The following is a 13,546-nucleotide window of genomic DNA, read 5'->3' on the forward strand; positions in this document are numbered from 1 at the left end:
ATCTTTTTGATGGAATAACATTGAAGTGTCCATTACATGAAGGTGACCGTCTCTCCTGTCCCACTCTGTGCCATCTGCTACTGTTGTCACTTTGCCAAGTTTCTGCAGAGCAAATCTAAGTTAGAGATTTTTCAACCCAACAGTGGGAAAGCCTTATCCAGCCCCTCAAAACAGCTGAAACAATTTGTCTGAAAATCCCCTGTCCCTTATCCCAAAGATGAAATTCCACATCAAAAATTAGTCCAAAGAAGACACAAGCAGTTTGGAAAGTTTCATGTTAAGTGACAGGATGATTACAACATCCAAAAATGAGAAGTGTTGTGCAGCTTTAAGATTGACTGAAACTAAAGGCAGAACTTTTAATTAGAATCCAGATAGTGAAAGCAGCACAGCTACTGATACCAGGTCTAAAATCTGCTCTTGGATAACTATTTTGTGAGGAGTTCCTCTCTACTTTCAGGAGAAACATTTGCACAGATCCAGCTATGAATTTCAGCCTGGATTTGCAGGAAGTCATGTTTGATTTTGATGCTGGCATCATTATCATTTAAAGCTGAAATAATTTCTGTCATTATATATTCCATGCTATGAGGAGAATAGATAGCAGCAGCATGTTAGGATGGTAAAAAGATGAAAAGTTTTAAGTATAATTACTTTAAAATATAATCAGATTAAACTATTGGGCATTATAATACTTCATGACATGCACAGTTCCACAGACGGAATTTTAATTTTTGCTATTGATAAATTATTACTTTATTACTTCCTTGAAATTTTTGATTCTCCTTATGGGAGAGTTCCATGGAAACAAATGTGAAGTGAACAGAATTGAAATGTGCAGAGTGGGTGGTGAAATGGCCAAGTTGATCACTTTTTCTGGGTTTAGTGGTTGTAGACAATTGTCTTCGATTTATTAAAAGTTAAGAATGTACATTAAAATAATTGAGACCGCAGTAAGTACAAGGGACAAAAGACAGGACTTCCTTTGGTAGACACAGAGGTACAAATACAATATTAATGCTTAGTATAAGTAAAGTAATAAATTGTCTGCTAAAGAAATCTGACTTCATTGGGAATCTGAGCCTTTCCAGGAATTGATACTAATGCCTAATCAATTGGTGTTCTATACATAATATGAGTAATAGGAGAGAAAAGCAAATTGAACACTTCTATTGTGGCCTAGTAATTAAATTCTGTGTCTAAGGACATTGTCCCACCACAAAAGTATTTTCAAATAAATGAGTGGCCTATAAGTGCAGCTTTAATAACATTGACTTAGCTACATTCCAGCCTACCACCTATATACCTGTGCTTTTAAAATTTAAGGCAATGTTTCTAGTTAATCCTCTTTAACACAATTGGAATTTCTAACACATTTGCTCTCAGATTCTGCATTAAAGTTTAGTTGTTGAACTTTTGTCTGGCAATCAAAGAACCACTGCATCATATTGATTGCTGCTGCCAAGTACCTCTCAGTCCTTAGGACTGAGCAATTTTCTTGGGGAATTGGAGCTAACTAGGGCTAGTACCAGCTCACCTCTGTCTCAGTCTCTGGCTGTTTGTAAAAGAAACTTCTCCAGTGACTTGAAGTCTGATCTGCAGACTGCTCCTCACAGCAAGCAATAATTTAAGGGTTAATCTGCCTTATCTTCTGCCTCTCTTTAAGATGATCTCCAAGTTCAGCTCACAGATTTAAGCCTAAGACTTCTCTGACTGCGAGGCCATTCCTTAATCTTAACCCTACTTTACCCCCTTTATTCTTTTGACAGATCTACAGTGATTTGATTATAGGACTTTTTAATAGGACCATCTCCATCCTGAGTGTAGTCCTATAGTGCTGTGATTTTGTAAATACCTGTGATCTTTGTCTAAGGAGATGAGAAGTGCCTGCTCTCATCAGAGCAGAAGAACTTAATGCACTTCAAAAATCCGATCACTTTTTTGCTACAACACTTTCCCCAGTAAAACACATCCCTTCTCTTATAAGATCCTGCCAAGTTATTCTGGGCAAAGTAAGTTTCTTCAGTAGGACTTGTTCCTCTGATCATCAGTGTCAGAGAGCAGAGTGGCTAGCAAGAAGAAGTTGTATTCTCTACAATGCAGAGGCCAATTTAATCTTATGAGGTGCAGGCATCAATCTTAAGATGCCATGCTGAAAGCAATAATAGCAATTTAGTCAACAGGAGAAACAAACATATTTATGAAGTCTTGGCCCCATTGAAGTCAATAGCAAAACTTCCATTAACTCCAGAGTATTCTCTTTTCAAATACTGTGAAGTACAGAAAAATGGGCCCTGAGAAATAGCTGCAACACCCAGACACAAAAGGCCAGCTGCTCCATTCCCCTTTAAGGGCAGTTTCTTTCATCCATCAGCTCCTGCCATCAACCTCCCCATTTGGAAGCTGTGCCTAAGATCACAGGTAACATTACAAACGATGTGATGTTTTCCTTCTGTTAAAACTCTCTCTGCTTTTGAACTGCCTGCCTGCACAGCCTGAACCAGCCTAGGACAGAATAAAGGAAATTCTCCCAAAGGTACACCCCAGTCTGCAGTGCTGGTGTGAAGTAGGGATTGATTCCTGCTGTACACATCACCATCACTGCACATTATCTCTTGCTGACCTTTGAGGCCAAGCCTCATAGCTCATGGGGTAAAGGTGTTTGCAAGCAGCACAGGATCAGCCCAACTGAATCCCTGCTCTTTAACAGTGCTGTGAATAGCACTTTTGCTGGAGTTTTGTTTGGTTGGTTTGTTTGTATGTTTTATTTTTCTTTGTGGCTTGTTATTTTTAAATATCCTATATGTGCTTGAAATCTTCTCCTTTTAAATAAATAGCAGTGGCACTTGGGAAGTCAAGAGGGAGAACAAACAAAGTTTGTTAGCACTAAAGCCTTTATTTTTGTCATCCTGTCAGCTCTACTACATGACAGGGGATAAGGTTTAGATGAAACAGCAGGACTGATCCTACATCAAAATAAGGAATGAGCCCTTCTGCTTAAAACTGTGCTCATATGAATGCAACCATTGAATGGTAAGTGGATCTTTGAAGCTGAAAGCTTAAAAATAAGATTTCAGGAATTTAAAAATACACACACACACACAAATCTTTCTGAGAATTTGACACTTTATTCCTACTGCATTGTTGGTGACAACTGGATGGCCAACCAAGCGCTCCAAGCGCAAACATCCAAAGCAGCAAATCCATAAAAAAGTGTGTCAAGCAGTGCAGAGAGGACTTGGGAGTTCTCTTCTCTGCAGACATCTCTAGTAGTTTAAAAACAAACAAACAAACAAAAACCCAAAAATACTTCCCCTACCTGCTATTGAGAATCAAAAAGGATACATAAATCAGTGAAGGCTGATTGCAAGTATCTGAGTGAAATTTTGTAAGAACTTTTTGGCCATGGGTGCTGATTATTCAGTGACTTTCCTGAGAAGCTTCTTATTGCATTTGGATTGTTTATATATTTAGTGAAAGATGTTTTCATACAAACCTTCCTTTTTATGGTTGGCTGAGTCCTTTTTTCAAAGAGTATAGCATGGCAGTAAAGCAATAGATGTGGTGTTTATAACAAGCTCTACAATGAGGCAAATGTAAGTGTTTTGATCAAAGGCATGGCTGAAGTGATAAGAAGCCAGTGTCCCCATGATATCCAGTATAGGGTTTAATATCTTTGTATTACTTCTTAATCTCTGAACACAAAAACAAGGAGGAGCTAGGTGATCAACTCTGGTTCTAATATCACAGAAAAGAGGCTGGATTTATCTGTAGGAGCTCAGTAAGGCTTGTTGCTGTTATCCCAAAGGCCAGAACTAGTGTCACTATTGCCATCTCTGCTCTCTTCATGTTCAGTCACACTCAGCCATTGCCGCAGTGCTGCATGAAAGAGGGAAAGAATTTGGAGTTGTGCAGACAGGATGAAGGCAGTGGATGGAGAAGACAACAGAGAGGAAATAGAAAAGCCATGTCACCTTTCAGCCAAAAATGCTTAGGATGACATAAAGCCATGCCTACAAACACATAAAAAAACACCCCTGAAAAAAGAGAGACACTAGAAGGAGCAGAGTCAGGTGAAAGTTGGATGAATTGAAAGGATCCAAAAAATTAGAAGATATTGTGCCATTGTTAAAGTTTCTATTCTCATCTCTGGTTTTATTTCCCTGTTGCACTAGACTGGTTACTGACTGACAATGTGATTAGGCTTTTGGTCTTTTGATTTCACAGCAGAAAACGCAAAGTTATTTCAGTGCTTGTCATTTCCCACCTCACTCACTTCATATCTTTACAAGTTCAGGATTGTTTTGCTTCCTTCCCTTCTTTATCATAGCTTTCTCTATAAACAGTACTTTGCATACTGCAGTTCTGTGCCCCACTGACATGCAATCTGCAATAATATACAATTAGGTGACCTTTTACTCCCTTTTTTTGGTAGTAAGATCTCTGTCTTATGATGATTTTTGTCTACTGCCACTGCAAGCATCCATGTTTAAAAGCTATATCTTTTGTAACAATAAGAAGAAATAACTGAAATCAGATTCAAAATGAGGACGTGTTAGGTACAACTGGGTCTCTTACATTCCTTACAAGTTTTATTCATTTTTACCATGGTTTAAGAGATTTTACTTCACTATGATTCTTCATCATAAATCAAAATTATTTCAACTTCGAGTTGGAAAAATAAATAAGGAAGGAAGAAATTACCTAAAATGAGAATTCATCTCTTTTTCCAAAAGATTGTTTTATGTACAACTCCCAGCAATTTGTCACTGTGCCACATTGCACTTTCATGTCTTTATAGCATTATTACTTAACTTTTTTTATTGAAATTTTTGATGCAGCATAAAGACAAGACAAGTAAAGCCCAAGGGACAAAGCATTTGATTTATGTATGCTTCTCTTATGTGTGACAATAAACAAACAAAAAAAAAGCAAATATATTTCTTCACCAGATGTATGAAAGTAAACACAGATGAAGAAGTTTCAAAGGAGAACAGCATTAATGGCAAGTTAAACATAACCAAACCATCAAAGGAATCTCTGGTGCAGTATTTCTTTAACAAGAATAGTGAGGAACTTGCTACAAGGAAAAAACCACCCAACTTCTTGTCACAGTGAAATGATGACAGAGCCTGCAGAGCATGCTAAAAGGAGCAAGCTAAACATGGTAATTAGACTTTTTGCTTGTCAGTGCAGCCTCTGAAGACTTAAGCAGGCTGAGCTAAAATATCAAACCAGAGGAGAAATTGCCTGCAACAGCTATAATGGCAGAATGTCATTGGAACATGTTCAGGATTTAAGTTTTTGCAGGTTTTTTTCCTATTTTTTACCACAGTCCAAAGAGTTTACCTCTGTCTGCCACTGCCAGTATTTTGGGACTTTGTGGCTCTGTGAAGTGTGGTTGTGTGGTTTGGTGTCCAGGAGTGGCACGCACAAACACAGCTCCCCATGCTGGGGACTGCAATGTGGAAATGTCATCACTGCTGCTTCCAGCTGGTGACCAGAGCAAATTGCACACCTCTAAACAAGAGGACTGTGTTTCACTGCCACAAGGCCAGGCATCTGGAGTTCTGCTCACCTTTGTATTCCACTGCAACAATTCCTGTGGCATGGTCAGACAGGTGACACCAAGTTTCTCAGTTATGTTTCCAGTTTAATGATCAAACCAAGGAGCCATTGTAGCTTGCACCAACATACCCAGACTGGATCTTTAAAGTTTATTTATTCTGAGAGTCACTTCCCACTTTATGGTGATTATGTCGCAGAGGCATCTTCCCTCTGGTTGGAGAGTGAATCCCAAAGTGTTCAGTGGCAGCATCGATGTTCACCCTGGGCCACACACAGGTGCCCTGTGTACAGAGGAACCCTTCAGCTGCTTGGAACAAACTCTGGTAGAAGTAATTTGTGCCATGAATTGCAAGAATGCTGAAAACATCTCTCCAATTCACCAGGTTCCTTGCTGCCAAGAGGATTTATTATGTCAATGACTCATTCTGCACTCTGGCACATCCCTGTGAGTAGCTGATGTTTCTGCAGCAGCCTCAGGGCTATGACAGAGAGACTCCCAAAGTGCTGAAACCTTGGGTCCAGGTGATTCAGCCACAGAGGGGTACTGGTACTCCTGCTCTATATTTGCTGAGAATTTAGGTGATCAAGTACATTTTAAAATATGTTTCTCATCCTCTGCTGTCCCTGATATTCTTTCTCACTCAGATCTATTAATGATGGAGGTTTTGACAAGTTAGAGGGGGTTTTCTCAGTTTTCTCTCAGTATTTCTCTGGGATCCCCCATGATATCAGCAGTTTTTCAGCATTTCACCATTAGCAGCCATTTCAGCCTCATTCCTTGGAAGTCCTGGGAATGCAGCCCTGTGGCCTCCTCTCATCCCTCCTGCCAAGCTTGCTCAGGTCTCTCAGCCATCCTTCTTTGGATGGCAAAAATCGAGTGGAATCAAAGCTCTACAGGAAGAAATTGGCCCTGCTTTATATTTCATGAACTCCTTTTATTGCTTCATACACATGTCTCTCTTCTGGCTCCTCACCCAACCACTTCACTTCTTTTTTTTTCCTATTCCCTTCTGTAATTGTAGCACCCCACAGTGGTCTTCTTCCTCAACATAAATTTTTACACACATTTGTGTCACTTCATCTGACTCTCTCAGGTCATGCTGACCTATGAAAACAGCTCCTGTTCCCTTTCCAGGAGCTTTTGCCAGAGAGATCTGAAGAATTTCCCCCCTTGACTTTAAATTGGTTTTGCATGTCTTGTTTTTCAGTGAAGAATTTGGACAAGCAGATGAAAATAAGAAGCATTGACATTAAGAGATTTTACTGCTGTGGTACTGGTCATAGAAATCCTGAGATTAGTCCTCAGACTACAGACTGCAAGTCACTACTTTACTCTTTAGAAAATTAAAGTAAAGTATGAATAAATGCAGCAATCCATCAAAGCATAGTCAAGCATAAACTAAAGGCCACAATTATAGCAGAGTGAATTGTTTTTTCTGTCTCATTACATCTGTCACAGTCAAGAAGTTCATGAATACTGAAGAAGTCTTCTCATTTAAAATAGAGGGAATATCTCTATATACTGAGATATTACTTTTAAGGACAGTTTATATGGGAACTGCTGTACATCTATAATGAAATATATATATATATATATATATATATCACATATTTCAAAATAATGACTTTTGGATTAACCAAATCTGAAAAATTAAATAAAAGGTGTTTATACCTTGATCTCGATCAAGGTATGTGGTCATGCCCCAGCTGCTTTTCTTGGGGATTACAGTAATGCACCAGTCAGGTCTGTTTCTACAAATTTGCAACTGCTGCTTCTGATTTGTTCTGCCCTGATAGGATAAATCTGAATTCATGGTCTCACCCTGTGCTGCCACAGAGATGACTCGTGGAAACAGAGCAAAATGCAACAGATCCTGCCCCAGTGCTAATGGCTGTGACATGGTGTCTCCACTACAAGGTCAGTGAGTTAAGAGCTGAGTGCCTCTAAGCTTCCTCTTGCTTGTAAATTTATTTGCTTTGGTTGTTAGGTAATGTCCTGAAGAAAAAATAATGGAAAGGGTGCAACCAGCTGATTTATATTTATTTATTCTGTATTTGAATGTTTTACTGATTAAGAAAGTCATTGCCCGAAATGGTGAGTGCTGCTCGAACACGAACATTTGCAGTGCTGACACACCAGATTAGCTGAGGGCAATATTGCATTTTCAGTGGGTTGTCTATGCATGTCCTAATTCAAGAATCCACCAAACATTGCTGTCCTGACTGCCCATATATTTGGATGCTACTTGTGTTTACACTTAAGCGTGCTGTCCAGTGATGGGATGAGTTCCTAAAAACCTCCCTTATAAGCAAAGCAGGGACTGAGAGGCTTTAAAATTCAAATTATGGGATTCAAATGGATTCAGTTGCACTGGTTTGAAACTGTGTGGTTATGCATACTTTTTCTGCCTCATATACAGATGAGCAGGAGGGCAAGTGAAGCACTGAGACTATGATTTTTAAACAGTCAGATTTAATCTTTGGGGTTTATCTGAGTTCCTTAAAATTACCAAAAAAAAAGAAAAAAAATAGTGCGTGCTATTCCCTTCCCAATTTATTTAGTCACTTGTAGTGAAACCAAGCACTAAGATAGGTCTGGCCTGAAAATTGAAGAATGAGATGATTTAAATGCAACAGGAGATGGTCCAGAACTGTGTATTGGCTTTGCTTGCAAAATTTTTTCTGTTGTGATGTTCACTTTGTTGAATAGTCTTGTACCTAGGCAGGAATTTTACTGCCTTGACAATCACTGAGGCCAAGTTCCCAGAAAGCTCTTCCAGCCACTTTTTGCAAGTTTGACTAAATGAAAATGTCGGTCACTTTAGTGACACTGTGAGGAAAAAAAAAGTCACCCCAGAGACACCCCAGTAGATAGGAACTAATTAGCAGTGGGAAATGGGAGTAAGAACAATTTTCTTTTCACAGGGAAAACATTAGGTTTTTGTTTTTCACTTGGATATTAGTGCCATAAAGCCTTGATATGTTAATTTGTTGGATGTGAATGTGCTTAGGCTCCGTGATGAAGCTGTTTTGACACTGGATGATGGGGCTGTTTTGATAGAGCATTTCTGAGGTTGTGCTGTTTTGACACAAAAGGCTTTGACAAGACATTTGTAAGGTCACTGTGACCTACCACTGCTGTTATGTGGAAGTGATGGAAATGTAAATGCTCTGATGTCTAATCAATGGAATGAAGCACTGTGGGATATATGTAAATTGAGATGTAAATCAGGTAGTTTGGGTTATAAATGAGCATGTTAGAAAAATGCTTGATGGGAGCTTTCTTGGCCATCTTGGTTTTCCCATCCTTTGGGTAGAGGAGTATTTAACTTTAAAAACCTTATGAGGCCTTGTGGTGGCCTTCCAGTACTTAACAGGGACCTACAGGAGGGATGGGAAGGATGGTTCATCAGGAAATATGCTGATAGGAAAAGACGTAGCAAGTTTAAATTGAAATAGGTAGATTTAGATAAGATATTATAAAGAATTTTTTTACTGTGATGATGATGATGAAAGGATGATTTTTTTTTTTACTGTGAGGCATTGGAACAGATTGACCAAAGAGGCTGCTCCATCCCTGGAAGTGTCCAAGGCCAGGTTGGATGGAGCTTTGAGCATCCTGGTCTAGTGGAAGGTGCCCCTGCCCATGGCAGGGCGGTAAGAACTGAATACTCTTTAAGGCTCCCTCTAGCCCAAAACTTTCTTTGATTCTGTCATAGTAAGAAGGAAATGTTTGGCTTTTCATAGCTGCCTATTTTCACTGATTAAGACAGGAAAAAAAAAGTACATTTTTATTTCCATTTAAGAAAACTTGTGGCTGTCATAACAAATAACTTATTAACAAATTTTAATTGAAAAAAGCAACCAACTTTAACTGGGCCTTGCATATTCTCAGCCTAATTTCTGGGCAGCCCCCAGTGGGAAAGCTGGTTTAGTGCTGTAGAATCCACATCACAAAATTCAGTTTCCCCCCGCCCAGAAAAGAGGCTGCTGCCACTTCTGCCCCTGGGGTGACACCTGGATGAAGCAGGCAGAGTCAGCAATGCAAACTGCTGGGCTGGCAGAGCAGAGGCAGGCAGTGAGGCAGCCCCTGGGGAAAGGAGGCTGCCCTGGGCTGTGGGATGCCTGTGGCTGTCTTTTCTTCTACTATTTTGTGCCAGGCCAGACAATGGTTGGAGAATTAACAAGGGGCAGCCACACAAATAGAGCAGCCTGTTGTATTGTTTATTATGGGATTTAATGCCCTAACAGGAGATGGATCAATATCATAGCAGGAGAGGTAAGGATAGTCACAGAAGGTGAAAAGGGAGAAGAGGCTATAAGAGGAATGAAGAAAGGTTCCTTCTTTCCTTCAGAAATAATATTATTCCTTTTTATTTTTTGTCTTTTCGATTTGGCCTGTGTGCCTGAATATATTTGGGATTTGCTGGAGGGCTTTTGCCAGTGTATTTTTTTGTTTGTTTTGTTTTTTTTTTTTTTTAATTTTTGTAATCATGTGTCTTCTTTATTGCTCTAAAACCTGCCAGGACTTGATGTCAGAGCATTGCTGCCCAAAGAGCTTGTACTGGCCTCTATTTCCAATCCTGTACAATCTCAGTTTAATCACTATGGCAGTCAGCTCAGAAGTGCCTGTAGGTGGAAAACATCACTGTAACATGATGCAGTTGATTTTACTTCAGCATGGCCTTGAGACAAGCCACACTGGCCCATGGAATGTATGTAGTAACTCCTCTTTCTCTGCACCAGTTCACACACATTAGGAGATATAAAAATTGCCCTTTCTGAAAACAGTTTCAGAAAATGTACAATAAGCCACCATTTTTAGGAGATAAGAGCAAATATTAAACAGATTGTAAACAGGGCAGCCTAACAGAGAAACTTAAGATGGATATCCCATTAGCAAACACATCATTCCTTGCTCCTTTCTGTGCCCTTTCACCAATCTTATCACTTCCATCAATCTTCAATCACTCTAATCATCTCTTTCCAAGCCTCTGCAACCTGCAAAGAGTTTAAAAAGCCCTGCACTGGCTTTGTGGTTTCATTTCTCTTCTCTTTGCCCCCAGCAGCACAAATAAGTGATTTCCCAACCATTGGGAAGGGAGAGCAGAGGGAAAAAAGATTTAACCTACCTCATCTAATCAGAAGCTCCTTAACAGATGGAGGGAAGCTGCTCCCCGAGCCCAACAAGGAACTGAGCCAGGGCTCTTCCCTCATCACCAACTGCTGCCAGCTAAACATCTGAATTTCCTCTCTCCTGGAAGCTTATAAAAGCTCTAATCCAAGAAATGGCACCTCATTCTCTCCTCTTCCCTCCCTCATGCCATCTCCTTCTCCCACAGCACATGGTGTTACACCCTTCCAGACAGATGAGTTTCAACATTGTGACAATGTCTCAGTCACCATTTTCCGCCCACTGTGAAATGGGTGGAAAAAACAGCCAAAAAAATCAAAACAAAACACATTCCACAGGAAAAAAAAAAACCAAAACAACAGGAAAAACTGTTAGTGGTTCCTTTTTCTACATGTCTTCTCAAGGTTTCTTTTGTTGAAAAGGAGAACCATAGTTTCTGAATTATCATGAAGAACCACATTTTACATCAGGAGGGTAAAATTCAGGTGTCTCTCTGGCAAAAGGTAGCATCTATTAGCCAGCCTCTTGCATTTTTGTGGGCTTGCCTCTCCTTTTTGGAACACAAATTTCATCCTGCACCTGACTGACCTCCAAAGCGAAGGTGGTACCTTGGTCCCTGTCAGAGCACCAACTTTGGTTGCCAAAATTCAATAGCCCATTACACCAATTACTCATTTCCAGCTAAGTGCTGTGTCTGGGCTGAGGGGAAGGTGGACATGTCAGCATACTTCAAATCCAGCTCCTGCCTGGTCCTCCAGATGGGAAACCCAGCCAGTATTCCTTGGCTCCTTTCCTACAAAGCATCACTGTGTGTAGAGGATGGGGATGTTGGATTACCTAAATGAGGGGCTTGGAGCAGTCAGCCCCAAAGGCTGGAAAGGCTGCAGTGCTCCCCAGGTGGGACAGAGCTTTACAAGTCATGGTAAGGAAAGATTTGTAGAAAATGGAAGCAAATATCATCAGTATTCAGCCCCAGGGAGGCCAGTGAGTTGTTAACTCGTGCACCTTAAACATAAAAACGAACTTTACCTTCTGACCAAGCAGGATCTCTGGGCCTTTATTGCAAAAGATCTGCCCAATGAAATCCACCTGCTGAAGTTAAACAGAATGACCCTTGATAAAAATTCAGGTACAATTCACTTAATTAGACAGTTGGTCAGTATTTTATATTTCATCTTCATTAAAGGAAGGAGAACCCCTTTGAATACAAATTGAAGGTAAAAGAACCCCTTGAATTCCAGGCGAATGGTCAGCTAGGCCCTAAGGACTTTCTGAGGAAGGGTGTGAAACACAGAAGTTCACCAAGTTTTAGTTTTGCAATTATTTGAGTGTCTCTTTGTTAGTTGACAATGCTCCTGTTCAAATGGTGTACCAGAGACTCCTCCTGGGTTCTCCCGTGTTCAGTTTTGAGACTCAGACACAAAATTCTTCGAAGTTTCACCTCTGTTTTTTTCCAGAGACCTAATGTAGATACAGCTATACACACATGCATCTTCACCTCTCACTGAAAAGGAGTTGAAGAGTAGGAACCAAACAAGTAAATTCTCCTAAAATTTTAGAAGAAGGCAGAAGAACAATACAATAATTTCTCTCTTAAGATCCACTATGACATAAATTATTCTATGGCTTTTATTCCAACCTTCACTGGCAAATAATTCCCTTATTTCTGAGTGTATTTGTCATATACATTAAAGTGAACACACTATTTTTGTTTCACAAGGATTATGATATGTCCAGTAGTATAAATATCTAGGTTGATGTGACAAGTGCGCTTTGTCACCTTCTGAGGAAAAACAGGTGCACTTTTTGTAGCTGTTTTATTTTTCCTGCAGAATATACCTTGGCAAGAAATCTGTTTTGTGAGTGTAATGAGACGTGACTTTCAAAAGTAGTAAATGGGCAATACAAATTGAAATATAAAACATTCTTTTTAAACAAAAGAAAAAGGAAATCACTTCTGGCTTTTTTTTCCCTCTGTGGGAGTGCTTGAACACTGTCACAGGCTGCCCAGAGAGAGGCTGTTCAGTCTCTGTCATTGGAGATACTCAAACCCCAACTGGGCATGACCCCAAGCAATGCCTCTGTAGGTGACACTGCTTTGAGCACAGGGTTGGACTTGACAATTCCCAGAGATGCCCTCCAGCCTCAGCCACTTTGTGAATCCGAGTAGTTGTGTTTTCTGCACAGCCACAAAGGGGTAGCTTCTTTTTAGATTGTTGCATAAATTCCTCCCGTTGTCAGATTCAATAGCATCAGTCATCTCTCTGTTGTTGTGATAGCTGAGCTTATCAGAAATAAGAGGGACAATTCAGAGGTGATTTCTACCTTTCCAGGGGAGAGGGCTGAAATAAAGATTAGCTGAGAAGCTGTTACAAATTATGGATGCTGAGTTAGAGACAACAGAGTTGTCTCTAACTCTAATTCTTTAAGTGGGAATTTTTTACAATCTTTCATGTTTATAGTCCTTCTTCTTAATGTTTAAAGACTCTCCATCCTTTGAATGCAAAAATCTTCCAGGTAAATTAGAAATAGGAAGAGTTAATGTGCTAAATGATTGAGACAAAACAGCCGAAATGAAGAATTGTGTTCCTCAAACTGCATCCTAATCTGACATTCTTCAAAGGATTGAAACTAAAAAGAGAGGATGAATTGTGTTTGGATCAAAAGTGTAACTCCTGTGTCAAATGGGTTCAATAAGCCATTGAAAGAGAATATGATAAACTGTGAAGGTTAATTACTAATGAAAAAAAAAAGCACAAAAAAGGGGTGGGGGGAAATAGAAAGGGGAGCTCAGGAATTTGTAACGATTGAATGCAGCTTGCTCAGGGGACTATTGCCACACAT

General features: G+C 39.8%; 1 protein-coding gene across 2 annotated transcripts in view; it reads left to right on the forward strand.

The window, feature by feature from the left end:
* LOC139593078 (uncharacterized) overlaps positions 1 to 13,546 on the forward strand; it is a 71,803-nt gene that overhangs the window by 4,356 nt on the left and 53,901 nt on the right. For both annotated transcript variants that reach the window (XM_071433718.1, XM_071433716.1), the window contains exon 5: positions 7,366 to 7,486. The gene's annotated coding sequence lies outside the window, so the exon portion shown is untranslated. The remainder of the gene's footprint in view (positions 1 to 7,365; positions 7,487 to 13,546) is intronic.

This window comes from Agelaius tricolor, unplaced genomic scaffold (assembly GCF_023055355.1).
Source record: "Agelaius tricolor isolate 1412-34295 unplaced genomic scaffold, bAgeTri1.0.p SCAF_9, whole genome shotgun sequence".
Lineage (NCBI taxonomy): Eukaryota > Metazoa > Chordata > Aves > Passeriformes > Icteridae > Agelaius > Agelaius tricolor.